This window comes from Thunnus maccoyii, chromosome 4, assembly GCF_910596095.1.
Source record: "Thunnus maccoyii chromosome 4, fThuMac1.1, whole genome shotgun sequence".
Classification (NCBI taxonomy): Eukaryota; Metazoa; Chordata; class Actinopteri; order Scombriformes; family Scombridae; genus Thunnus; species Thunnus maccoyii.
This window is the reverse complement of record NC_056536.1, coordinates 31,653,153-31,679,385: the sequence shown is the minus strand read 5'-3', so window position 1 is coordinate 31,679,385 and position 26,233 is coordinate 31,653,153. Positions and strand designations below refer to the sequence as shown.

The following is a 26,233-nucleotide window of genomic DNA, read 5'->3' as shown; positions in this document are numbered from 1 at the left end:
GTTCTCCCTGCAGGAGTCTAAAAATATCCGAAACTCTGAGGAATTAACGGTCATTACATTTAGGAAGCTGCAGCTACAGTTTATACCCGCATATCCAGTACCAGTCAAAAGTCTGGACACATTTTCTCATTCAAGTGAACGGGAAAATGTTCCTCAAAAGTTTTATAAACACTTTAGATGTTTAGATTTTTATCCATAATGCAACACCACCAGGGAGGCATCTGATTGGTCCCAAATTTATTCTGTAGCATGACAACGAGCCCGGAGAACTATTGTCAGGAACATGAAGATCGAGGAGTCCTGCAGCAGATGGTTTGGCCCCCACAGAGTCCTGATCTCAACATCATGGAGTCAGTCTGGGATTAACATGAAGAGACAACACTGCCCTCTCAAGAAAAACAACATAATAGGTCGTAATGTCAGTCGCTCCAAAATAACAGATAGTCACAGATGCCATCTAGCGGCTGCAGTCCTATATATGTGGACAGATTGGAGGTGATGAGTGGGGTGGATGTTTTAACCCAATTATGGACTTCGCCACAGGAAAGAGAAAATAGAAAAAGTGTAACAATCATCCCCTAACCTTTACCCTGTGGCTATTATTGTAGCCATGACAAGAAAGGTTTCTTAATTTTAAGGACGTAGTAGCTTTAACTGACATTACACCACGCTCTCTAACCTTCACAAAGTGATCATTTTAACCCAAACCATGATCTTTAACAAAGTGGTTTTTGTGTCTAACCAGACCTAAACCACAGTGTTGTCACATCATAAAACATCATTATTCTTTAACAGTGATGTGTAACGGTTTTGGAAAGCACAGACACATGATGTTATCCTGCTGATTACTGCTGATAGAGGCGCCGGATTAAAAAATGTTGCTATGTGTCGTTCTGGAGTCACATGATCAAACCACATATTTGGTGGTTTAATTTGGAGGACTTGTTGGAAGAGACAGAAGCAGCTGAGACGCCGAAATCCACAGAAGAACTGTGGCAACTTCTCCGAGATGCAGGAACTACTAACCTGCCGAGAACCTGAAACACTGAGGAGAACTGCTGCTGTTTAAAGGCAAAGCTGCTCACAGCAGATATTGATCTGATTAAATTTTATTCAGTTTACTGGACTTTGTATGAAGTTAAACAATAAATACAAACTGTTCATGATATTATTTTTGAAAGTGTCCTCACTTTACTTTTAGTGCCTAAAACTCTTGCACGGTGCTGGATAGTTTTACATCCCACATCAGTAGCGTGTTTGTAGTTTGGATGTCTCCATGTAACTCTGATGTCACTTAACGTATTGATCCTTGCTGGCTGATACAGACTAATTACAATCAGCAAATCAATCAGAGTGATCAAATCAATGATTCATTTGGCACTATCAATACATGTTAAGGCTCAGAATGTCCCATCGACATGGTTCTTATATCCCTGGAACCTCGACACTCTCCTCGATACGCTCAGATCCATTCAAAACTTCTGCACATAAAGACAAAAAATTATTACAACATTTACATTTTAAGTTTGTAATTTTTTCCAATAAAAGTCTCCTTCATACTTCAGAGGACACAAAGCCCAGAGTCTGTTCCAGTGAACTCTACTGAATCTACTGAATCTACTGAATCTACTGAATCTGACAGTAGAATAAAGTCAATGTACAGAAGATTTACTCACTCAAGCAACACGATGATGTTCTGTCACTTATTACCATAGGTGTCTCTACTGTTCTCTCTTCCGTCTCTACTGTAAGTGTCTCTAATGTGTCTCTTCTGATAAGTGTCTTTTGTGTTCTACTGTGTCTCTACTGTGCCTCTGCTGTGTCTCTGCGTTCTACTGTAAGCAGGCTCAGACTGGATGTCTGGCAAACGCCAGATGTGCTGCAAGGCCACCAGCAATGTGGGAAAAAAAACTGTGGGATAAAAAAATTCAACCTGCCAGCTGTGGCCCACTTGATGTTGGAACAGCTAATCTGATCGGGGGTTACAAGGTCCCGATCGTCAATAGGATAGCTATATTGTAGGGCAGGTGCAGGAGGTGCTACTGTCGTCCTCCAATCACCCCTTCAAGTGGATGCGTCCATCCATTTAATGTCAGAGGTCAAGCAGGAAATAATCAAATCAAGACGGAAAGTGTGGAGTTTGAAGTGAACATAACGCCAGCCTATACGAATGGATAAAGGTCCCAAAAATCCTAAAGGTGGAGCTGAAAAGGTCACTGGGAAAAAGAAAAAATCGATGCCACTGCCACACATAATCCTGTTAGCGTTAGCATGCCTAGCTGCAGTGATACCATTAACAATCTACCATCAAATGAAGAGCAGGAGGAAAGAGTCTGGACAGATGAAGAAGAAGAAGAAGAAGAGGAGGCTGCTGCTGAGGACAAGTGAAAGCTGCATGACAACCTCCAGCAGGTGATACTGCTAACGTTAGCTCATGTAATGACACTGTTAACAGTAGTGCTCCGGACGTGACCCTCTCCGTTACGCAAATGGCATGTGAGCGCAGCTTTTCAACTTTAAAATTCATCAAGAATAGATCACAGAGCGCCACATCTTGAAGCGTTCATGCTTATAGTTACAGAAAAAGATATTCTTATGGTTTTGGACACTGATGGAATAATCAACGAGATGGCAGAGAAGAGAACACCGATGAGACGTCTTCTTATCATCTAAGGTAAGACATGCTATTCTATTCTATTCACTGCTTAAGGCCGCTGTTCTATGCTAATTTTTTCTAAATCAGTCAGCTGATTAGTCACTCTGGGTCCACTCCAATAGCATGCTGCCTGTCACAGCCTGACAATAGCAGTGAATGAACGTTTAAATACTGTCGGTAGCATGAAAACCTGACTGTTAAGCTTGATGTGTGAATCGCATCAGATCAGCTGTGAACACAATGTCGGACTAATGACTATAAACAGCTCTCACATTTCCAGATCATCATAAAACTCATAATTGAGTTTTAATATAGTACACAGCACACACTCAGCATCCACAGTTCAACATGTGCAACAGACCAGACACTACGATGACAGCATCACATTTTGTCATAGACTACATTCATGACATATGATTATGTCATATTTGTTTTATTTATGAAGTTATGGATTGTAGCATGAGTGCACCGAGAGTTGGGCAGCACATATCGACTGTCTAACAAATAAAATCCTACTGACTTCTCCTCTAGGTTATCTATTTATTTATTACATTATTTTATGAAACCCTGTAGGTAAACCTGTTTGGGTGTCAACTTGATATCTACTGCTTAGTCTACATTTTACAGATATTGCTTTATGCAACTCATAAGTGCGTATGTTGGGAAAAATGGGGCCAGTCCGGATGAAAATTGCCGGGGACTCATTTTCCCAATCGGAACCTGACTGTAAGTGTCTCCACTGTGTTCTACTGTAAGTGTCTCTAATGTACATGTCCCTACTGTGTTCTACTGCAGGAGTCCTCTGCAGCAGCTGCAGGCTGATTGGAGCCACAAACTGAATACTGATCACTACGACCATTAAATATTAATAACTACAAGACTTTGATACTGAAAAACTAACACACTCACACACACACACACACACACAGAGTGATGGAATTAACATCAATATCATTAACGCCCATCACCTCTCTGCTTGTACACTCATTTTCTCTCAGACACACACATCTCTCTGTGTGTGTGTGTGTGTGTGTGTGCATGTGTGTGGGTTTGCGCATATATGATGGGTCCTCCTCTCCAATTAGCAGAGTGTGTAAGTGGTTTTGATCAGCGGGAGGTCACATTGACAGTTTTACTCGCAGGTTCTTTACATCGACACTCGAAGCTGGAAACTCGCCTCGAGCAGCGGAGTGAGTCTCTGGCGGCGCCTCCTGTAGGCTGCACAGCTCATTACAGCCACATCATGAACTAACCGCATCCTGATAATTTATCTGATCTCACAGTCACTGCTTCACAAGAGACGGTCAATTGAAACCTGCAGATAAATGAGAGTCTCAAATGCTGCTGAATGAGTTTGAGAGGAAACAGCGGTGAAATGGCTCCAGGTGTTAGTCTGACCCCTCACCTGAGACTAGTTTACCATCAGAGAGCCGGCAGGAGCACACTGATCACACATCAGTCTATCAGATCTCGCCACCGCTGCTGCTGCGCTCAGACCTCCTTTAAATCACACGTTTGCTTCTGACTCCGTTGTCATGACAACCAACACAAAGACGAGTCAAAGACAACAGCTGGACTGAGAGACCGAAACATTAAAATCATGTCAAGCGATATTTAGATGATTAAAGATGAAGAAACACAGAAAGAAGACACAAGGTTTTATAATCAGGGTGGAGACGCAGTGGATGTGTTGAGGAGGACGAGGAGGTGCAGTGATATTAAAAACCAAACCAGTCTGTATTTTAGCTGCACGTCTCTGTGCTGCCCCTCCCTGTCTCTCTCTGCTTCTTTCAGAAGTTAACAGGCGTGAATGTGCTCCATAATGTGTTTATGAGAGCAGAATTTTTACAGATTAAAACAAGGCTTTGAAGAGGAGGAGGAGGAGGAGGAGGAGGAGGAGGTGGGGGGCAATAAATGACTGAATACTGTAATAACAGCGAGGGAGGAGGAGGAGGAGGAGGGGTCTGAACTTTAATCAACAGAGACTCAACTAGAGGAGAAACTGAGGGAGGAGATCCTTTAACTGTTTCAGTCACTGCAGATAAAAACTAAACAAACACAAGAACATTTATCTTCCATCAGCAGACGGAAAACTAAACCTCCGTCATCTCCAACAGACTCTGGACCTCACGTCCGCCAGCCAATGGGAAGAGAGCAGGGAGCCCAGAAATCAGGTGCATCACTTCTTATTTCTCTCACACCTAAAACACTAATAATAATATTTAACTGAAGCTGCTGTCAACAGACGTCCGGTCTCATCAATGTCAAGCTGCAAAGTTTCTGTGACGACAGCCGGCAGGTCGTCACTGTTTCACTTTTACAATTTCATGTTTCCTATTTTTATTTAATGATGCATTTCATCTGATTACAACGTGTGAAATCATGGATTACAAGTCTGTGATTTATAATCCTGTCTGAATATGGGTGCCGACATCGGCCCGAAGCTGGTCTGACGCCGATTCTCCTCCCACAACACCCGCAAAACCAAACCTGCCAGCTCATTTCTGCACAAAAACCGGCTCACATCTGCACCAGAAGCAGCTCACATCTGCAACAGAACAGGCTCACATCTGCACCAGAACAGGCTCACATCTGCACCAGAAGCAGCTCACATCTGCACCTGAACAGGCTCACATCTGCACCAGAACCAGCTCACATCTGCACCAGAACAGGCTCACATCTACACCAGAAGCAGCTCACATCTGCACCAGAACAGGCTCACATCTGCACCAGAACAGGCTCACATCTGCACCAGAACAGACTCACATCTGCACCTGAACAGGCTCACATCTGCACCTGAACAGGCTCACATCTACACCTGAACAGGCTCACATCTACACCAGAACAGGCTCACATCTGCACCTGAACAGGCTCACATCTACACCAGAACAGGCTCACATCTGCACCTGAACAGGCTCACATCTACACCAGAACAGGCTCACATCTGCACCTGAACAGGCTCACATCTGCACCAGAAGCAGCTCACATCTACACCAGAACAGGCTCACATCTGCACCAGAAGCAGCTCACATCTGCACTAGAACAGGCTCACATCTGCACCTGAACCAGCTCACATCTACACCAGAAGCAGCTCACATCTGCACCTGAACAGGCTCACATCTGCACCTGAACAGGCTCACATCTGCACCAGAACAAGCTCACATCTGCACCTGAACAGGCTCACATCTACACCAGAAGCAGCTCACATCTGCACCTGATCTGCACCAGAACAGGCTCACATCTGCACCAGAACAGGCTCACATCTGCACCAGAAGCAGCTCACATCTGCACCTGAACAGGCTCACATCTGCACCAGAACAGGCTCACATCTGCACCTGAACAGGCTCACATCTACACCAGAACAGGCTCACATCTGCACCAGAAGCAGCTCACATCTGCACTAGAACAGGCTCACATCTGCACCAGAACCAGCTCACATCTACACCAGAACAGGCTCACATCTGCACCTGAACAGGCTCACATCTACACCAGAACAGGCTCACATCTGCACCTGAACAGGCTCATATCTACACTAGAACCAGCTCACATCTGCACCAGAAGCAGCTCACATCTACACCAGAACAGGCTCACATCTGCACCAGAACAGGCTCACATCTGCACCAGAAGCAGCTCACATCTACACCAGAACAGGCTCACATCTGCACCAGAACAGGCTCACATCTACACCAGAACAGGCTCACATCTGCACCAGAACAGGCTCACATCTGCACCTGAACCAGCTCACATCTACACCAGAACAGGCTCACATCTGCACCAGAAGCAGCTCACATCTGCACCAGAACCACCTTATTTCACAGAAGAGTGAAACGAGAATTAGACAAGAAGCAGCAACACAACATCACCTGTAACCATGGTAACTGGACACAACAAAGATGGACACAGCTGGAGTTTTAAGAGGACGTAAAAATTGAAAATGAGACTAAAATGTCGCTGATGAAAACTAGGCGGGAAAGTCTTTAGTTTTTGTGTCAGAGCCGAGTATCGAACCCTCAACCCGACCATTAACAGACAACCTTCTGTGAGTCATGTGACAGTAACACTGACGGTCAGCGCAGCAGCGTGTGAGCAGAAAGTCGCCGGTTTGATTTCTAAACTTCCAGACGATTAAAGGTTCATTCCACTGATTTCACAACTGAAGTCCAGTTTATTCCTCCTCAGTGAAAACTGTTGTATGATGTCTTCTGTGGCCTCATGATGTCATCATGATGTCATCATGATGTCACATTTCTGACAGAAGGAGCTGTGGCTGTTTACCTGCAAGGAGGCTTTAATGAAAGGCGCTATCCGGGTGCATTATGGGAAATGTAGTCTACACCTCTGCTGCTCAGATTTAAACCTGTGTTTTTATTCACATTTTCTATTTACACATAAAAACCAGAGTGGATTTTTTTTAAAATTGTAAATATGTGTAAAAAGTGCTGAGTGAATAAATGATGTCACTGAAGAGATGAAAACATCAGATCTGTGTGGAGCGATGAGGAGACGGTGACCTTCCTCAAATCCATACATGAAACAAACAGAAAATTTTCCATCGTTTGAGCTTTAACTGCCGCTCCTTTAATGACGTCATCTCGTTGTGTCCTCTTCTTCTGTGATGGTTTAACGGCACCAACTGTCTCCTAATATTCAACACATCAGGAGCGGACGGAAACGAACATTCACTACGTTTTACTTTTGAAGGTTTTCTGGAAATTCTGTTAAAATGTAAGCATTCGGATGAAACTTTGCTCGCGTGTTAGAGGTTAAAAACAATCCATCAGTGAAGATGTAGAGAACAAAGAGGAAGTGTTAAGACCTTTTCCTCCTTACAGTGACATCATCATACCACACCAGGCTGAGACGCTAACTTAAACCCTGTTTGTCTTCCTGTGTTAACTGATCTGCACGGCTCGATTCAAAAGGTGACACATTTGAGGGTTTTTTTTTTTGCAGCTTCACACCTTCACATCGCCCAGTTTGCTGACATCAGCTGACTGAAACTGACGGACAGGTTGTGATAGTCTGACAGACAGTCTGGATACACCTGAGCTGATCTGAACTGTAGACCCCCGGATCAACTCATGTACGTGTGAGGCTGACACATCAGAGCGAATCTCACATCTGAAAACACAGCTTCCACTGAAGATCCTGACTTCTGTTAACAACCTGAGCAGCCGAGTCTGTTCTGCATCGACACCAAAAAAAAAAATCACACACAGCAGCTTTTACAACAGAGGAGAGAGAAGTCTCCGACAGAATAACACACAGCACAGCGGCGCAGATTATCTCAACAATCAATCAAACTATTACAGGAAGCAGATAAATAAAACGAGATGCGGATCTTGTGAGATAGTTGCAGCGTTTCCACAGACGAGGCAGGGACGCGGCTATTGATTCATGTGTTAATCATTAATCATTAATTTGCTCGGACGACGGTGAAGACGTTTCTTAGATAAAACTTCCCTCTATTTGTTTTCTCGGCGAAACTCTCGCCTGATGACTCAAACTTAAAGAAGTCATAAAGGATTCATGTTTGAGCTCAGTGATGTTGTAAGAGATCTCTAAAGGTACAACTGCTTCTTCAAAAGTGAAAATAGTTTCCATAGAGGAGAAATACAGAGTTTAGTTTCTGTTAAAACACTGTTAACGTGTTCTTATCTTTAAACACGTGAATCTAAAACAAAGACTGGATTCATGCAGTATGGCAGCACTTAGAGTTTAGTAGGAGACACCAGAAGGTGCTGAATGTTCCAGATGCTTTTACAGAGACGATACAGATGATATAAAACATGTTACCGCAGATATTAAAGACATTACTGCTGTTAATGAAGATATTATATGATCTACAACTTCCACATGATGTTTGTGAATAAAGCCGCGTTTCTCTGCTGTCTGAGGGAACTTACTCAGAGAGAGAGAGAGAGAGAGAGGCAGTCACAGTCCCCTCTACCACTGATCTGATTCCTGCCCCACTAATTGAATCACAGCACAATTAACGAGAGTCAGCTGTCAATCAAAGCTTCATCACACACAGAGATAGAGATAGAGAGAGAGAAAGAGAGAGAGAGACACTTACTTCATTCAGGAAACAGTCCGTCTTTCTTTCATTCCTCCAAATAACAGACGACAAGAACTGAAAGAAGCAGCACACGGGCGAGAGAGAGGGAGAGAGGGGCGAACAACCAGAGACAGACAGATGGAGAGAGAGAGAGGGAGAGAGAGAGAGAGAGAGAGACAAGGGGGGGGTAGAGGAAGGGGAGGACAGGAGAGAGAGAGAGAGAGAGAGAGAGGCAGCGACAGAGGGAGGACGGGGCTGCAGCCGGCTGTAATCTCATTATTGTGAACGACACATTGTTCTGAGAGGGAGAGGGCGAGAGACATAGACACGCACAGGGGGAGAGAGAGACCCAGTGGGAATAGAGGGGGGGCGGGGCTTGGCTGCACACACACACACACACACATGCAGGGGCGGGGTCCGGCGGGGGCGGGGTCAGAGTCTTTAATATTTAATCAGCAGTTTGAGGCGTGAAGTGGGAGAGAGAGAGAGAGAGAGAGAGAGAGAGAGAGAGAGAGAGAGAGAGAGAGAGTGAGGCAGTAAATCAGTGCAGCTGTGAGTGTTTTATAGGTTTCATCTGAACGACACCACACCCCTCTATCTGTCTCTATAGACGGCGCCGTGTGTGTCGGACTGGTTTTTGTCTTTACTTTACAGTTTTCAGACCACAGTTCAAAATACGTCGTTACTAGAAGGGCAGCAAGTAACGATTATTTTTACTATTGATTAAATGTTTTGTATATAAAGTGTCAGAAAATAGAGAAAAATGTGTGTTATAATTTCTTAAAACACACGGTGACGTCTTCAAATGTCTTATTTTATCTGGTTGACAGTCCAAGATATAAAGATATTCAGTTTACTATCACGTATGACACAGAAAAGGTTAAAATCTTCATATTTGAGAAGCTGGAAACAGCAATTTTTTAGCACTTTTGCTTAAAAAAAAAGACTAAAATGATAATTCAATTATCAAAATAGTTGCTGATTAATTTTCTGTCAATCATCTAATCAATAATTACTAGTAAATGCACTGCAGTGAGTGTGTTTACAGGCTCACTAATATCCTGGTTTTAATCATATTCAGGTTATGGAATATCTCTGTATATGTGACTCCAACAGTTTCCAGGTTTCTACTCGTCTGTGTGCAGTTGTGTCTTGATTTCTCAGCCTCTAAGTTCTGCACCAGTAAAGACTGTTTAGAAACCAGTGGATGTGTTCACAAGACATTCTGAGAGCTGCTAACTTAGCCTAGAAATTTCTAACAGGGAGTCCTAGTTTAGGAGTGATTCAGGAAAAATTCTCAGAGCGACTCAGTGGAAGGAAGGGACAGAAACTTTTATCTTAGTGAGGAGGCGCGGTCGACCCCGTTGCTATGTATGACACATGCTTTTAAAATGTGTGATTGGTTGATCAGAAGAGAAAGAAAAACACACTTTTAGTGACAACGGGCAGAGAACAGACAGTGAAATCGAGGCCTAATCATAGAATTTCATCTCTATTAAGACATGGTGTAATTATAAATACTATTTTATGTAATGAACATCATGGGTGTGAGTGGCCTATTCACATGCTGATAGTTGTTATATTTATTTTCTTATGTTGATTTACCATGCTGGTCATTTTAGTACTTAATCTATTTGATATTAAAAGAGAAAAATGACTCAGTTTTCATCAGTTTCTGTGATTGCTGGTCAGTCTTTATAAGCAGCAGCATCAGTTAGCATGTCAATCTGTTTTTTTTCCAGATTTTTCCATTTTTTCCATTCCAGTTTCTTATTTCTGGCATTATAATGTCATAGCGTACGGTGGGAGATGTGAGCGCATCTCTAATGACATTGACCTCAAACATTATCCCTGCGTGATCTACTCTGTATCGTTTCATTAACTCGCTGTCATTCAGTGTTTGGAGAATATTTCTCTTACTTCTTTGTCTTTCCGCCATTTTCTCCTCTGCTTAAGAAACTCTTAAGCTTCTTAAAAGTCCTCAGTTTTTCACCTCAGGAGCTCTCTTAAGAGCTAAGACGCTTTGTCAATAACTTTTATCTTCACCAGGATCTTAACTGTGAGGGCAAATTCTTAGAAAACATCATAATTCTAAGAATTTTCTTAGAATTTCATCACCAGGAGCGACTCTTTGTACCAGGAAGCTTTATGAATACGACCACTGGATCAGGTGTTTACATGCAACAGTATCCTGGTTTCTACTGGAGTATTCCAGGGATCATATCCAGGTTTCTACAACCAGGAAGTATTTACATAAACAAAACATAACCAGGATACCAGTCAGTGTGCATATTTACATGCACACTAATATATAAACACACTCAATGAAAATGTTACTTAACTAAAAGCACATAAATATTATTATATGTACCAGTAAAACTACTGGTTATGATTATGTAGGCAAAACTGCCTCCTGTGTGTGGTGCTATTAATATATTATGTTATATTATACTGCATACACACACACACACACACACACACACACACACACACACACACACACTCAGCGAGCACTTTATTAGAAACACCTGAGCAATCTGATACAATCCAATACAACAGCTCTGCCATAAATTCTATTTTTAAGAAGTTTTATACATTTTCAGTTTGTCAGAAAGATGATAAATGAGGTGGACAAAATATTAGGAACACTTTTCAGTACATAAAGTAGAATCATCACCTTTCTGACAATGTCACCAAAAATTGAAAATGTATAATCTTTGTAAAGTAGAATTTATGGCAGAGCTGTTGTATTGTGTTGCATTAGATTGTATGTATATGTGTGTGTGTGTGGAACTCAACAGGAATCAGACCGATACTCGTCACTCTTTGTGGGTATTTTGCTAGAATAAAGTCGCGGTTATCCACGTCTTCAAGTATCTACAACAACCAGTCGCCCTCGATTCGACCCTGCTTGGATAACCATGACCTGGATGACTGAGAACCTTCACAGACAAAGTCTCGGTTAATTGAAGCTTCAGGAAGAAAAGCATGTAAGGTATCTCTCAGTTCTCTCCGTGTGTCGGCAGTTCAACCAGAATGAGCCTGAACGTCACCGGCTTTATTCTCTTTACTGGCTCGGCGGGGAGATAAGATGTCTGACTGGGAGATGTTACCTTGAAACTCAAAAGATTCATTGTCTCACAAATGAATGGCGCTTCCCCAGATGGTCTCGCACACATTTCATATTTGTACCTGTACATTTCTGCAACAACTCGAACATGAACAAACAGGAACTAAATGAGTCACATGATGTTTCTGGTCTGTATAACTCATGTCTGCCTATTCTGTCTATTTATATTTTGGTATTTCATCATGTTTACTTCTCTCGTTACAGATTATGTTTAATTAAAGTCTACTCTGAATGCTTGTAGTATGTTATTTGTCACTCAGGAATACGTAAACGTCCCCTCAGGAGCGACCGCCATCACTGCACCACACGTATCGAGCGCTTTAGGCAGGTAAACGCTCGCAGGTGAAGAGTAGCGTCAAGAATTTACAGGAATAAACAGCAGCATTTTCTGTTGGAAAGTGGATTAATAAACCTTTTACTGCTTTCATCTACAAGAGAAGTCGTTGTGAGCCGATACAGAAACACGTCGTGTCGACTTCCAGCTGGTAACTCATCATAATTGATGAGGAGATGTGATCTATCAGGTTAATCAGACTGAGCTGAATTTACACTTCAACATCATCATCATCAACGTTTGTGCGTGCCGACACATACGTTCCGACAGAAACCGCCTGTAAGACAAAGACTTTAGTGGATCAGAGACACACGAGGACACAGATGATTCAACATCTGAACACACAGTGGGAGCCATGAGAGCGGCCTCCGATTGGACGGTCGCTGATAACATCACAGCTCCTCTCGGGGTCAGCGGGACGTCCCACAGCTGATCTGGTTCTTTGATTCTCCTCCATCAGCTGCTACTGAGTGGGTGGTTCAATAATCCCAGTGTGGGCCCCGATGCATGATGGGAAGCAGCTGGTAAATATTCAACACGTCCAGGTGCAGCTCAGAACACAAGAAGAAGAAGAAGAACTTGTCCATCACCGGTTCTTCATCTTCTTTCTTGTTCCTGTTCTCTTCTTCTTCTTCTTCTTCTTCAGCTTCGTCTGCTTTTTCTTTTTGTTCTCTTTGTTGTTCTTGTCCATCTTGGTTCTTTCTTTTTCTTGTTCTACTTGTTATATGTGTTCTTGATGTCCTTCTTTTTGTTATTTCTCGTAATTCTTTATGTTCTTGATGTCTTGTTGAGTTAAAAGTATAAAGTGCTAAAGGCAAAGCTGTGTTCACTACAAACATGAATGTAAAAACCTGTGTATTAAAATAAATAATAATAATAATACATCTGATAGATTCACTATCAATACTAACAGATACTGAGATCAGTTGTGTTTTTGGACGTAACGGCGGCAGAAGAGTGAGACTCGGGTTCAGGTGAGTGTCTGTTTGGTCTTTTTTGTGTCATCTGATTGGTTCTCAGCTGACAGGTCACAGCAGGTATCAACAGACAAAATAAGAAACTGTTCAGGTCGTCATGGTGACCGCAGGATGTTTAATGCGATGTGAAGTCAGCGTGAACTTCTACTGGTCCATGAAGAGTGAGTGTGTGTGTGTGTGTGTGCGTGTGTTATCAGCACCATCTTATCTGCAGACACAACACACTGCTGGTAAAACATGTGTGTGTGACCTCATGTCTGTGTGTGTGTGTGTGTGTGTGTGTGTGTGTGTGTGTGGTGTGTGTGTGTGTGTGTGTGTGTGTGACAATGCATTTATGCATTCATTCTCCTGTGTGTGTTAGAGCTCAGCTGGGAGTGTTTGTCCACTTCTCATCAGGAGCCTCATGCAATATTAATCACACACACACACACACACACACACATACACACACACACACACAGGTCACATGCACCACTGCACACACACATCAATCAAACACACAAAGAGAAAAACACACACACAGCCCGAGGTGTGTCTGTGTGTGTATTTGTGTGTAGTTGTGTGTGTGTGTGTGTGTATGTGTGTGTGTGTGTGTGTGTGTGTGTGTGTTGACAGCTGGTGGAGCAGCAGACATAAATATTGTGTCTATGATCTGATTTTATATCTCTGCATTAAACTGTCTCCTCACACACACTCGCACAAAATTTACATCTAAAATGGACAAAAAAGACAAACACTTCTGACCAACACAGCAGATGTTAAGACGGACGTATTCTTCTCATTTCCAGCTCTGTGTTTATTCTCTGGTGCTCTACTGGAATATCTTTGCATGATTTCCAGTTAAAAACTCCTTATTTATCTTATACCGGTCCTTTATACAGCCCCTCAGTTCAGCCTCTGTCTCAAGAGGCCGTTTTAGCTCCTGTCTCTTTAAGGCCCGCCTCCCGATGAGCCCACTCTGTTCTGATTGGTCAGCTTCGTCAGCAAACCATGAAACAAACTATAGTAGCTAGATTTCACTACCTTTTCTCATTCTTTACTTGAAATGTCAACTTCTCGAATACATCCGTACATGTCGGAGCCAGCATCTGATCCAAAATATAAGAGTGGACAACACGAACAACACATGGAAAAACCTTAGCAACCACCTTAGCAACCAAAGCTACAGAACGGACAGCCATTTATGGGCATGCGCAACAAGTCGAGGTCAGCTTGCCCTGACTTTTGACTTGTAGGCATCATTTCTACATACGTAACCTCAAGTTTTGGAACTTTGACCACGTTTAACATCCGACATCATAACAGGATATAAATAACAGACGATCACAAAAAGGATAATACGTTCCCTTTAAATATGATTATGGTGATATACTATTAAAAACACATCACTGAGTCACACCGCTGCACTGCGTCACATGTTCCTTCATCACTATGAACACACGCACTGCAGTTTATTTTGACTCAACCCCACACACACACACACACACACACACACACACACACACACACACACACACACACACACACCGTCCTGCTGCCAGAAATACTCACTAGATCCCCAAATGTAGATTCATCTGATGCTGAAAACAGTCTGAGCATGAGATTCGTTGATAATAATCAAAACGTATGATAATACCAGTCTCATGATACAGCATTTAAAAATAGAGCCGAAACAATTAGTCGATTAATCCGTCGGCTAATCAACAGATAAGGAATCGACAATCTGTTTCCAGCTGAAATGTGAATGTTTTCCCGTTTTCTTTTTGTTCTGTGACAGTAAACTAAACATTTGAAGACTTTGTTTTTGGATTTGGGAAATAGAGTTGCAGAGTGGGAGGGGCCACTGGTTCCCTGGTGTTTTTCACCATTCTGTATTCCTGTTCTCCTGAAATAATGTAACAACTCTGTAGGTTTCTATTATTTCAACTTTGTTTCTGAGAAATAAAGTTTTGTCCATGATGTTGGCAGTCAGCTGACTCTGACACAGAGCTGTTTACCAGCAGGAGGAGAGCTCAGAGTTGATTTTTTAAACTTTTGGGATTAAAAAGTGGATTTATCTTCACTCTCGCTCTCTCTTCGTCCATGTTGACCGCTGACTGGAGGGGAAGCGGAAACATCAAGGATGTCAGGGTTGATTTTGACCGATGAAAACAGGGTTAGGTTTAGGTCAGCCTGTTCTCTGATGCCTTGGCCGCTGTTGCTCTGGAGAGGAAGTCAGTCAGAGGTGTGAATCAGAGCATAATGACTTCCAAATGCTTCATTGTTGAAGTTGTAAAGAAAATCTGAATTCACTAAAAAGTGACCCAGAAATTAAAAAAAAAAGATTCACCCTGTAGATTGTAAAATCTGTTTTCTCAACACCATCTATAGGTCTAAATTTTTATGTTTTCAGTCTCGTACCTTCGACTTTTAACTAAAGAACCAGATATTTTCTAACACAGTTGTTCATCTTTTGTACTGATGATTTAACCAGGAGAGTTTCATGCCGATCCAAACTGCCTAAACACACAGTCACATAATGTTGTCTATTTTTACTTCGGGAACCAGGAGCTCCCAAAGTAGCTCCTCCCACTCCGCAGCTATATTGTGATTTTCATTTCCGCCTTTCTATAGACTGAACGACAGGAGAAAATAACTGATAGATTAATCAGTAAGAACAATAATTGTTAATTGAGTTGCAGTCCAGGTAAGATATCTAATTTAGTTCTTACTCGAAAAAAATGTGGATTTTAAGATTTCTGTGACAGTAAAATACAGGAGAGTCATCTGCAAAGAAAATATTAGATGCCAGTCTACAAACATTAGGTAGCTCACTGATATAAATGAGGAAGAACAAGGGCTCTAAAACTGATCCCTGTGGTACACCACATCATGGATTTGTTGACAATAAGAATAATACAGAATAAAACCAGAATTATACTTGAATGTTTAGACTACTTTGGACTTCAGAATAGAGATGTGAAGAGTAGACATTGTTTTTGCAGCAGTTAGTGTTGCACAGTGGGTTTATCTTCATCACTATGCAACTGAAAACTTTTAAAGTAAAATACCAGTTACACATTAATAATGATGTGATAAGTTATTTAACAGGATCTAATGGATTGTAATATATATATTTTGCAGCTGGTTTCTGCACAATTTACACAGCTTTTTCATTGGTAAAAAAATCCTTAGAAATTATCAAATACAGTAGCACAAACTCATCTTTTAATTTATAGTTAAAAATGGCCTTAATTTTTTTTTAACAAAGGTGAAAATTCAGGGATGGCATGGCTGCTACATGTTTACCACTTAAAACCCCTTAAATAACCATTAATTGATCAGTCTTTCAGTCTATAAAATGTCAGGAATCCAAAGACGACACCTTCAAATCTTCAGACACTCAGTTTACTAAACATTCACATTTCAGCAGGAAACAGATCAGTTTGGCATTTTGCCTTAAAATAATGACTCAAATCAAATAAGCAATTATAACAACGGTTGCCAGTTAATTTTCTGTCAGTTGACTAATAAGTTAATTGACCCATTGCATTGATCATTGCGGCTCTAAATCAATGAGACAGAACGCTCCCGATCCTCTGGTTTAAACATGAAATATTATATTATATTATATTTATCCCACTGTATTTCTGGGTGTGGTGTGTGTGAGTGTGTGTGTTGTTTATCAGGTATGTGAGGCTTTTCAGCAGAAACAAAAGATGAAGGACGAGCGAAGAGGCTTTAAGGGGGGAGAGTGGGAGGAGGAGGAGGAGGAGGAGGAGGAGGAGGGAGGGAGAGGGGTTTAGAGAGCGTGAAAAGCAGCTTGTAGAGAGATGAAGCAGCCAGGCGGAGTAATGAATGGAGGGGGGAGGGGAGGGGAGGAGGGGAGGTGAAAGGTGACACACAGTAATTGGGAGGAAATGTGGGTGATGGAGAGAAACACTGTGTCCTTGTTCGACACTACAGATACATAAAAAAAAACTTTATTCATCCTGACGCAAAGATGCTTCATCTCCACAAATAAATAAATCTACACATGCAGGCTAAAAGCTGGCATCAGTTTCTGCTCTATGACTGTTATTATGTCACTTTATTAAGTTGGATCTAGTGGCTGATGTATATTTATTCTGTTTTATGTGCGTGGGACCCTCCCCCCCCCTCCCCCTATTGTCACACAGTATTTCTCACACTGTTTCCACATTGTTCCTTTTGGAAGATAAATGTTGGTAATCTAATATTAGTTGCTGCTACGTTAGTTTGTCTGAATATAAAGTGAAGCTTCATGTTTTTATTGGACAGAACAACAGCGCTGCCTCTGTGGACTTTGGTGCTTTTTATTTGTACGCACATTTCAATAAAGATCTATGAATACACATTTATTAAAATGAGCAGTCTATATTAAATTTCATCTTTTTTTTAAACATCTTTATTATAGCTACATTACAGATTAAATAACCTAATTCACTGCATCTCACTGTCAATTAGGTTATTTTTTCTTGTCTGTTAGTGGAGCTCTGAGTTGCTGCGTCCTCCCGTCTTCAGGAGGTTGGACTTTGGAGTTGAATTTGTGTAGCTCGAACTCTACACGAGTCTGAACTTGGCACGCTCTGTATTGAGAAAAAGGCCTGAGGTCTTCAGTTGAGGTCTTTGTCGGATCATGTGACTGACAGAGCTGAACCTGATTGAACAGAAGCTTCATTGATCATCCAGATGATTATCTTCAGCAGCTCAGATGTTTAGATGTTTCATCTTTAATTTTGGTTTCTGAATTTAAAGAATCCAGTTTAACTTTTTAGTAGTTCAGTTGACAGAAAAATAACCAGCAATTATTTTTGATGAAGTAAAAAAAAGTAAAAATCTTCAGTGTGACAATTTGATGCTTTTCAGATTTATTTGATTTCTTTGTGTTTGTGCTCCAGATTATAAGGTTTGATAGAATAGTTGTAATTTGCAGCCCAATTTGAATTAACTGTGTAACATAATAATAATAATAATAATAATAATAATAATAATATAACATTCAAAACCATAAACATCTGAATGACAAAGAATCAAATGAGGAGTAACTGAGCTATAAAATACAAGCAATTAAAAAGAAAACAGAACACAGTTTGTTCTGATTCATGAACGTGAAGCGAAGGGAGACGCAGCTACAGAAAGACAAAGACTGGTCTGTTACACACACACGCACACACACACACACACACACACACACACACACACACACACATACACATACACACACACACACACAGTCGTGTTTCCATCACTTCAGAGGACATTGCATTGATTTACGATCAAATACTTCAGACTGTAACCTCAAACCAAGTCTTCATCCTAAAATTGAATGATTTATGTTATGAGGATGTGTTTTTTGTCCCCAAAAGGGAGATGAGTCACCATAACACACACACACACACACACACACACACACACACACACACACACACACACACACACACACACACTGTAGTGATCATCAGGTCAACGAGGCTGCATCTGCAAGTTCTTATGAAACAACCAATCAGATCACCGCGTCCTCCACAAATCAGAGCGCTGAGCGACGTTATCCAGCAGAAACTTTGAAACTCTGGATCTCAGTGATGAGTCGTCGTTTAGGTCGATGACCTCATCGGCCGCCATGTGTCGCCATGCGTCTCTGAGGTCACCGGTTTGCCATGGTAACCAGCTGGCTCAGCGCGTTTTTTTTTTGTCCGGCAGATAAGAGATTAAAGTCGCACCCACCTGTTGAGGCAACCGGCAGCGTCTTTAATGTTGTGAGGAGGAAGAGGAGGAATGTTCTTCATCAGGAGGATGTTTCCTGTAGAAACAAAAAGAGAAACACAGGAATTAAGTTTTGTTTTGACAGAGTGGATGTTCTGTCGATGTGTTTCCTGCAGATTCAGACTCACAGCTCACAGACAGAAAAGTGCTGACTCACAACTGAAGACGGAACATTTTACATTAACGACATAGATTATTATTCTTTAAGAACTGATAAAGTTCCTCTTTTTGTTACTATACTTCCACCTGCAGCTCAACAGGGAAACACAAAGAGGGAATTTGATGCTAAAAAGACTGTAAATGTGTCAGATATCCACTTGATATGACTAACTCAGACTGCTGAAGCCTCATATAAGCTTCACAGAGACTTTTAAATGCATTTTGTCTCCCATCACTTACACTGAAAGCACATTTGAAGGACCTCTTAATCAGTCAGTATGAACAGGAGGAATGATTACAGCGAGGAAAACCTCTTTCACTGTTCATATGGACACCTGACTGCTGGTTTAACACACACTTGAAAAATTGTGAACCTGCCCTTTAACACTAGAGATCACTGTTCACATCCATCAATTGTCTCCTAACCTTAACCATGTGGTTATTATTGTAACCATGACAACAAAGGTCTCCCAATCTTAACAAAGTACTTATTTTAACCCAAACTACAATGTTTCTCTAAACCTAATGAAGGTGTTCTTGTGTATAAACCAAACACTGTTGTGTCACATCAGTTACTAAACGAGGTGACTGTTAATAAAGTTTCTCTGCTCGTCGTGTTTCTGGGATTAAAACGAGACTCGTCGTTAAGTGGTTCGTTCCTTTTCTAGCTCTTTATCAGCCATCTGCCTTCAAGGTCAACTGTGAGGTCAAGCAATGAATCACTTCCTGTTTGTCCGCTGGACCATTTAATGAGTTAATGAGCAGTATGGAGTGTACAGCTCATCAATCACTGCAGCTATTGATTGATGATCTATAGACTGAGCAGCTCACACTCATCTGTCCTCGTCAATACAGCTTCTGCTGAGCAGATCAGCTGACGACTGCTCACATTGTTCAAATGCACACAGAGATGATTTACTGTAACGAGATTAAAACCTCGGGAAACAACATTCATTGAAAAAAAAACAAACATTTTCACTCAGAATCACTTCAGTGCTTCGCTGTAAACTGCTGAGTCTGAAACGCTGCTGCTGTCAGTTACACCCAGAGAGTCCAGCGAACACCTCCACCCACCGTCACTGTCAGAGCTCATCAGAGCCGGCTGCCAAATCTGAGCCGCAGAAACAAACGCTCAGTGGACCGACACAAACTGATTAACACAAAAGACACATTTCACGGGGCTAGAAGGTTTCTGTCTCGGGCCAACAGCAAAACAAAAAAACAAAGCTTGTGTACGAAAGTATGCAAATTAAGTATGTCAGCAGTTTAGCAGTCCTGTTAGCGCCTCCTGCAGGCTGCAGAGTTAATTACAGCCACAACTAGTCATTCAGATATATAGGATTGATCCTCTAGAGAGCAGAGATGGGATCGATCAGAGCAGGAAGAAATAAAACTGGTTCTCTGAAGCAGAAGAAGCTTTTCTTCCTCACAGAGTCTTCCTCAGGACAGAAACAGTCAAATCAGATCCACTAAACAGAGAAAACACCACAAATCGAACGATATCACATCACATGACAAAGATATCAACAAGCTGTAACAATGACATCAAAATATTGATACATGAAAAGGAAACAGAAATAACCTTCATTCACTTTTTATCACTTAGAAAGTTGTTTATTATCTATTTCATCATTGACGCCTGGATTTAAAACATCACATGTAAAAAAAAAAAAAAAAAAAAAAAAAAAAAAAATCCAACAGGTTAGAAATAAAAAGAAATAAAAGTTGCTCTCGCATTTCATCACCTCTGTCTGTCAGATCAGTGAGACAACACACTTCCTGTCACCTCCCCTCTGCATCTCATGATGCATCTTAAATCAAACTAACGGGTTCACACTGAGACTCGAACATTATTCACTGTGAGCTGAACCCTTAAAAACATGCCGGAGATGTTCAGAGATTCAGTTTTATTCAAATGTGAGTGGAGCCGCAGCAACCAATCACTGTAAAATATGCAGGAATATGGTGGAATCAACTAATATGTTGTTATTAACTCAATTTAAATATATAAGTTTGATAATTTCAAGTTAATTCAACCTAAAATTTCCAGTTTTAATTGCAATACCAGTTTAAAACTCGTACTCATTGTTCATCTTTTGACTTGAAATGATGAGTTGAATGAATCTACGGCTACAAGTTCACTCAACTCATTAAATTAAGTTTCTAAAGAAACATGTTTAGTATATCAGCAGATTTCCCAGCATGCATCGTCCCAGTGTAGTTTGAAGAAAACCGACATGATGGAAACTTGCTGTGTGTCTTTAATACATGTTATAATAAGTCATGGTTGTTTCTTTTCATATCAATAAAAACAATGCAAATCATGATGAAGGTTAATATTGAATTTAATCCCTGTAAACTACAATAACAATAATAATAATAAAGTCACTGAGAGCAGCTTTGATTGTGATCTTTGTACCGACTCTACAGCAGCCACCAACGCTGCAAGTTCTTATTGTTGAATAAAAATCAAGAAATATAAATGAAAACCAAAGTGATCCTGAATTAGATTTACAATATCAAACACCAACCAATCAATTAACAGATCTAAATCCACCAAACCAAGGCTTAGTGTTTATACAACATGCAATATTTAGTCAAGATAACGTTCGGTGGTATTTGTAATATTTGTATTTGTTGACTTAAAGGTGCAGTGTGTAGGATTTAGCGTGAAAGCCTCTCTCTAGAGCCGGTGTTTGGTTTGTCCGTTCTGGGCTACCGTAGATAAAAGGAGGTGGAACATGGCAGGCTCTGTTGAAGAGGACCCGCTCCCTCTGTAGATATAAAGGGCTCATTCTAAGCTAACGAAAACACAGCGATTCTTATTTTCAGGTGATTATACACTAAGGTCTTGTTTACACCTGGTCGTCTCCACGAGTGACCACATGTGATCGAATCTCACTTCCCCGCTCTAAATGCAAATAAACACACACATCATTCCCCTTCTCAAAGACCAAATTTGTTCATTATTAACCGGCGGGAGGACCGGACTCAACTTGTTTGATAACAAGATAAATATTCAGGATATATATAAATATATATATATATATATAGAAAGAGAGAGAGAGTGTTATATGCAGCGATCTCCCCACAGCTGCGTTTCTCCTTTGAGAGACACTTTACGCATTTACGCACAAGACACTAACTTCATTCATTATTTAAATCTCCGACACGCCGACAGCAGTGGTCAGGATCTAATGTTAATTAATGTTGTTAATTAATTCATGTGTTCTTCAACACATTCAATAGGTCAGCTGTTACACACACACACAGTCCAGGTTCATACTGTTTGGAGTAAAGAAGCCGTCCTGATAAATCCTGAGCTCATCATGTCGAGCAGCACAGGACAGAGGAAACTATCCAGCTACGTTTAGCTTCTGAAATATTTTCTTAGACAGACAAGTGAAAAATTAAATGGTTTAATTTCTATTCTAATTGTCGATTTAAAGACGGAAACCTGTTAGGGGAACGAGAAAAACAGGAAAAAACGGAAAAACAAATAATTTGTTCATCCTGTTATCAGACAAGTTGAACAGCTTTGGACGGACGCCAGTTGAGTAGGCGTTCTTCAGTGTGGTCCAGGATGCATTGCGTTTACACTGCTAAATGAATGTGGTCACATGGGGCCCAGACCACCTCTGAATGTGGTCTGAGTGATCGGATCTCAATCCGTCCTCAATGCGTCTTGGGTGCGTTTACACCTGTATTTACAGCTGTCCACTTGTGATCGGAGACAGATGTTGATACCAGGTGTGAACAGCGTCTGATTAAACATACTTATACATTTGATTTCTGCTACTAAATTCTACACATTGCACCTTTAAACTAAAATTTTAAGGCAACTCTTTCACTCATATTTTTAGTTGAAACAACCAGTTATATTTTACAGTGCTGGTGCAGACTATTAACCTGTTTATATATTTATATAAACTTATAGATATATTTACATTTACAGGCATCAGCAGAGTCTCTACATGTCTCAGTCATAGCTGCCATATTTTGGTATTTTTAGGAAAGGTTGAGTTACTCAGAAATGCCACCAGTGAGCTGTACTCTACATGTCTGCATGTCTGCAGGTTTTCAACACAGAGGAAAATATGAATATGAGGAGAGTGTTGGAGAGAGATAAGATTCACGTTGCTGGAACCTTCGGAGCCTCAGTTATGTCAAAAACTGCCTCTCCTTTTTTCTTTTTTCTTTGTTGTCTTTTATTTGGATAATCTGGTTCTATGTTTCGGAACAACACTTCCCATGATGCTTTGGGGGGAAAAGGCAGAAACTCATGTTGTCATGGAGTCAGTGTGAGTTAGCTGTGTGCTACATGTTTCTTTAGTCTGAATGTGTTTACAATCATGAAAAGTGCTGCTGAATGAACTGTTTTCACTTCCTGTTTGCACTGAGAGCTTTCAGACAACATCCCTGAGAACCTGCAGAAAACTTTATCTCAGGTTTATCTCTGATCAGGACATCAGAGATGTTTATCACCTGAAAAGTGCGAGTCACAGTGAATCTAACGAGATGTTTATCGTGTGTTTGCGTGTGTGTGTGTTCTGACTCAGGAGGTAAAGGGTTAAAGCAGTTTTTAAGTTGAATATCGTTGCATTAATTCATGCACACATAAACAGAACCTGTCAGGCTCTGTTTTCTTTTTCTAAAATAAATCTGACATCACCATCTGTGGCTCCGCCTCCTGTCAATCAAACCCAGTCATCATGTCTAAAAGACAAAAAAACCAACAACAATAAAATCTCTTTCAGCAGCTTCAGGCTGCGTGTCAGCTGCTTTATAGTCTGAAGGACGACACACACACACACACACACGCACACACACGCACACACACACACACACACACACACACACACACACACACACACACACACGCACACACACACACGCACACACACACACACACACACACAGAGGAACATCTGCTCTCTTAAGCTGCTCAATGTTCTTCACCAGTGAGTCTCTAACTGTGTGAGTCTGCTGTCTGCTGCTGGACAAGTAGAGTACAGGTGTACAGTCATACAGGTGTACAGTCATACAGGTGCACAGTCATACAGGTGCACAGTCATACAGGTGCACAGTCATACAGGTGTACAGTCATACAGGTGCACAGTCATACAGGTGCACAGTCATACAGGTGTACAGTCATACAGGTGCACAGTCATACAGGTGAGACTGAACCAGACTGGAAATGTGTCAAAAAAAACAAAAACTAGCAGCTAAAATAGTTCAAACTGAATAACTGACCTCTCAGGTCTAAAGGAGATTTTAGATCTCATGTAGACGATCAGAGTCCTCAGAATGACAGTGATATAAAACAGTCTGTGAGAGAGGACACACACACACACACACACACACACACACACACACACACACACACACACACACACACACACACACACACACACACACACACAGTGTAAATATCAGCACTAATCTTCTGAGTCAAAGTCCAGAATTTGTTTGGATTCTTGGTGATTCAGTTCATAAATATTAATTTTTCATAAAGTTCCTCTCAGAATTTATTAAATTCAAATTTCTTCTATAATCAACAAGAGCAGCACTGTTGACCTACAAGAAGGACAAGTTAACGTTACTTTTAGTGCCTAAAACTTTTACAAAGTTCTGTATAACACAGATAAAATGTTCCTGCAGCTATTTAACAGAAAAAAAAACAACTTTATTCTATTTATTTGACACTTTAGAGACGTCTGTGTGTCCCTCAGACACCAAGGTTTATGCAAAACTAATTTATTTTCACAGTTCAATTCAATGCAGACTTGCTCTGTATTAAACAGAGATCATGATCTGCCAGAGTCTAAACACAACACCGAAACTGTTTCATAATGAAGTGACTATCAGCTGATATTAGACTGAAGATCAGAACTGATGAAACATGTTTCTGAACAGTTTACTGACACGTTTCATCATCATCATCATCTGTGTGACTCAGCAGATACATTAAAGCTCTCTGTGCAGTTGTTAAGTTACTTTTTGTTCCTTATTTCTCACTAAAACTCGAACAAAGTGTTGAGTTCATTTCCTTCCTTAGAAAACATTTGCAAAGTATTTTAAATCCTGCATCTTTACATCTGTGTTTACTGGCTGCGCTTTCTTCCTCTTCTTCTTCTTTGTCTTTGTTGGTGCATCACAGCCACCAGTACATAAGTGGAATAATGTGAAACTGTTGACAGGAACGTGTTTCGTGTCACCTGTGTGCACGTGAGCTCTCACGCTCATCCTTGAGTCAAACAGGGACACACTCATTAAAAACTGATCTATAGCACCACCAGAGAGAAACTCCACAGGAACCTTTAATTGAAGTTTCCTCATCATGTTAATATAAAAGTAATGAAGTGTTGTTTTCTTGTTGTTGTTGTTGTCAGTTGTATAAACATAGTTTCTAGGAGAAATGTTTAGAAAAAGGTTTGCTAGGCAGCAGATATGAGCAGTTTCATCGACACAGTGGAGGCTGCTGCAGTTATTAATGTGATGTTTTGCTTTGCAGGACTCCATCATACAGAAACAACTAGTCGATTTATTGGTAAAACGAATGCTTAAGTAATTTTTCACCCTTAAAATCTGAAAACATTCCTGTTGCAGCTGCTTTTCTTTGTCATGTGAGCTGATAAATTAATATGTTACAAGGTTTCTTCGAGTGTTGGTCGGACAAACGAAAATATACAAAGACGTCATCTGGGGCTTTGGGATCGCACTTTTAATTGTGACTAAGCAATTAATCAATTAATTGAGAAAATAATCAGCAAATTAATTGATAAGAAAAGATAATTATTAGTGGACTATGACTCAGTGAGAGAAAAGTATATATGTGTGTGTGTGTTCCTCTGTGAGCGTGTGTGTGTGTCAGTGTTTCTCAGCGTTGCATCATCAGCCGACAGAAACTCATCAGCAAATATTTTAATAACTAATAACTGTAACAACAAACAACAAAGTGCTGCAACACACACAGAGAGCTGACTGAAGGTCAGAGGATTCAAGTTTATCTGTTAACAGCGCTCCTGTCATGTGACCATGCAGAGGTGTTGTTCCTCCTCATCTCAACTTCACTGGAAGATAAAAATCAACCAGTCGTCCTTCTACGATTCAGATGAAGATATGAAGCTTCCTCAGTCTGACTTATCTTTGTTCT

The 26,233-nt window shown here is 40.9% G+C and overlaps 1 protein-coding gene across 2 annotated transcripts in view; it reads right to left on the bottom strand.

Moving 5' to 3' along the window:
* Positions 1 to 26,233, bottom strand: part of plxnb3 (plexin B3) — an 88,511-nt gene that overhangs the window by 41,251 nt on the left and 21,027 nt on the right. The window contains exon 2 of one of the 2 annotated variants that reach the window (XM_042408795.1): positions 18,880 to 18,955. The gene's annotated coding sequence lies outside the window, so the exon portion shown is untranslated. Of the gene's footprint in view, positions 1 to 8,732; positions 8,905 to 18,879; positions 18,956 to 26,233 lie in introns of those variants that run through there. The other variant, XM_042408794.1, reaches the window with a different exon arrangement.